Source organism: Gadus chalcogrammus, chromosome 13 (genome assembly GCF_026213295.1).
Source record: "Gadus chalcogrammus isolate NIFS_2021 chromosome 13, NIFS_Gcha_1.0, whole genome shotgun sequence".
NCBI classification, from domain to species: Eukaryota; Metazoa; Chordata; class Actinopteri; order Gadiformes; family Gadidae; genus Gadus; species Gadus chalcogrammus.
In genome coordinates, this window is record NC_079424.1 from 509,151 (window position 1) to 512,393 (window position 3,243).

Sequence of the window (3,243 nt, forward strand, 5' to 3'; positions counted from 1 at the left end):
AATGGTGTTGTAGTCAATAATTACTTAGATGTAACACAATGTGTCCAGACTACAGTTATCATCACCTCATAATATATTTTTGATTTACAAATATGTGAAAAGGGTGTTTGCTGGGAAACCTGGCCAACGGTGGAAAACCAACATTGACAAACGTGGTGATGGTATAATCTAACGAGACGCAGTACACCCTGCACCCCCCTCCCCGCACGCGCGCGCACGCGCGCGCACACACACACACACACACACACACACACACACACACACACACACACACACACACACACACACACACACACACACACACACACACACACACAACATTAAAACAGTATTGCATTTGAGAGCCCTCTTCACATTTCTGCCTTTCTAAATACATTTACGAATGTACAATTGATTTAATGAATAAAATAAATTAAATGTATATCTCTATAAACGAAACTAAGAATAATGAATACTTGCACATTGTTAAGAATTCATTGTTGCAGATATTCACCTATTCGGGAACAATATATGTATTATTCTCTTTTGTATACAGTCTACGGGCTGTCTAGGCTACTAAAGCCACAGGTAGACCCTAACTATATACATTAGCAGGAACATCCCCTTTATCAAAGTGGTTCTGCATACAGCTGCTGCCCTCTAGCGGACACATATCGTCATGACATCACAGTATAACAGTATTTCCCTCATTGATTTTGGGGGTTATTTTAAAATGAATGAAGGTATTAATGGAAAATACCTTAATTAATAATATAACTATTAATTAATACTATAACTATTAATTAAGGTATGTGGCCTCATGAAGTTGTTTTAAATTTAGTCCTATAGACATACGCTACATCAGTGCAAATTTGAGCAAAGGCTTAATGTTAAAAGAAATCAAGTTACGTCAAAGGATAGAGCCTTAATTCATTCCCTATGCTGCTTAATTGGCATCGTCAGCAAAGACAATATTGTATAGGTAACATTCAAATATAAAACCCGTTTAAAAAAAAAAGTAGAGCCTATACATGAAGAACACAATGCGTAGGTCAATGCCCTACGCATTGCCCTACGCACCTATTTTTGTATTTAACGTCAAAGAATAAGGCTTTGCGTCAACATAATGGGCGGGTCCCATCAAATTGTATTAAAATGTACGATTACTTTCATTGTATTCTGAAAATAACTATTATCTTGCTTAGTGCGTGTCCCACTGAGTGCATAGTTTGTTAAGGACGTCCATAAACGTGTCAATCCATCTTTGACGTTCCCACCCAGAGCCGTTTCTTGATATGCGGACTATGCGGCTGCATAGGGCCCCGCAGCCACCAGGGGGCCCCCAAACTGCCCAAAAAAGAAAAATAAGTTCCACCTCATATTTTATTATAGGTTGGAGAATTAAAAGTACCTGTATCTATTTGCATATATTGCATGCATTCATTATGCATTTATTTGCAAAGCAAGTGACGTCTGATGGGAAGATTGACAGCCGCCCACCTGCCACTGAAGTGATGAGAATAATAACGGTAGACGCTAATTACAATGTCATCTAAACGTACTTATGCGTCTGGTGCAGAGAAACGTTCACAGGATGAAGGTAAGGCATTTGATGTGGGGTGGAGGGGGACACATCATGGCAACTTTTGAGCAAGTTAGTTTGCTACTTTCGTCATGCTGGCTAGCTCAGCTAGCCTCAGATAAATGGGAGCTACCTCAGCTAAAGGGCTATGATTGTTTGTTTGCATGTAAATAAAGTCAGCTTTATCCAGAGTTTGCTTTACAAAAAGGCTCAAATAAATGTGTCTCAAGCGTAGAACTGTGCTACTATTTTATAATCTAATATATTATATTTTGTCAGCACCCCTAAAAGAACATGTGACTATTGCACTGAAGTCTTGGAGTGACACACGGTTGATGAGCCGTGTCAACAGCATACGTAAGACTGTGATCATACAGATCCTGATCACAAAGTATTGATGTGGTACAGTTATATTTTTATTTATTTATTATTGATTGTGCAATAACATGGATGCTGGTCAATTGTATGCTTATTTATTAAAGTAAGTTTAATTATTTATTTTTTACTGTTTTGGAATGGTGGGTTAAAGTTTTTTTTATGCTATGCCACCTTGTTATGCCACCTCAAAGTTTGCATAAAACATTTTTCAAGAACATACTGTATCTGTTACATTTATTAATGTACTCTAGCCTGCCTTCCTCTACAATTGTAAAATACTACTGCATCATCACAGAATATATGAAAAAGATAGGTATCTCTACCTCAGAAATTGAAAAAATAGGGCCCCCCAAATAGTATCTCGCAAAGGGCCCCCAAACATCTATAAAACGGCCCTGCTCCCACCACTGTGGGCCAATCGGCTATTTGTTCCTTTTTCATCTCATGCCTGCTCAAAGGAAAAAATACACTTATATATGTTGGACTACATGTCGTGACTAATCTAATATAGTTATGTAATATTATCATTATTATAAATTATTATTACTGATTTATTTAAATTTTCCAATTTTCTTTATTGTAACGAAAATTGTCGTAGTAGAATGTGAAAACGGTAGACCCAGTCGTGTAGTCGTTTATGGCCACAAGGTCCTGCAGGACTCGCTCGCTGCCCACAGAGGGACACGGCAGAACACAGTTTACTGAGCAGGACTGAAGTGAGTCTTTAGTTCATCCCACTGTCCGGGCTCCCATGGACTATCATAGTAAGCTAGTATTAGCCTAGCATATAGTTATACTGGTGCATCTAAATTAATTAGAATATTATGGAAAAGATTATTAATTTAAATACTTCCATTTAAAAAGGGAAAATAATTTATTATATGCTGCAGATCATTCATTGCACCAATAGTGAAATATTTAAAGCCTTTATTTGTATAAATCTTGATGATTTTATGGCTTAGAGCTAATGAAGTTATTATAATTAATTAACTTTTCCACATTATTCTAATTTATTGAGAAGCACCTAGGCTACTAAACTGTGCGAAGGAGACGCCTCTCCACCATATATCTTTTCCCTAGCGCAGCCTCACCTGCAGGCGGAGCTCTTGTGTGATAACCAAACGAATGAATTCTGATCTGCTTTTGGACGGGAAGTCTATTCCCCGCCAATTTTCTCTCTTCTCCTCCTCCTGAATCCTGACGTTATTTCCCAGCGCCGTGCCAAGGGAATTAGGGGCCCCTTTGTGGAGCGTGGCTAATGCGCTATTGAGCACGGCACACGTCCATTGTCTCCCTGTTCAAAG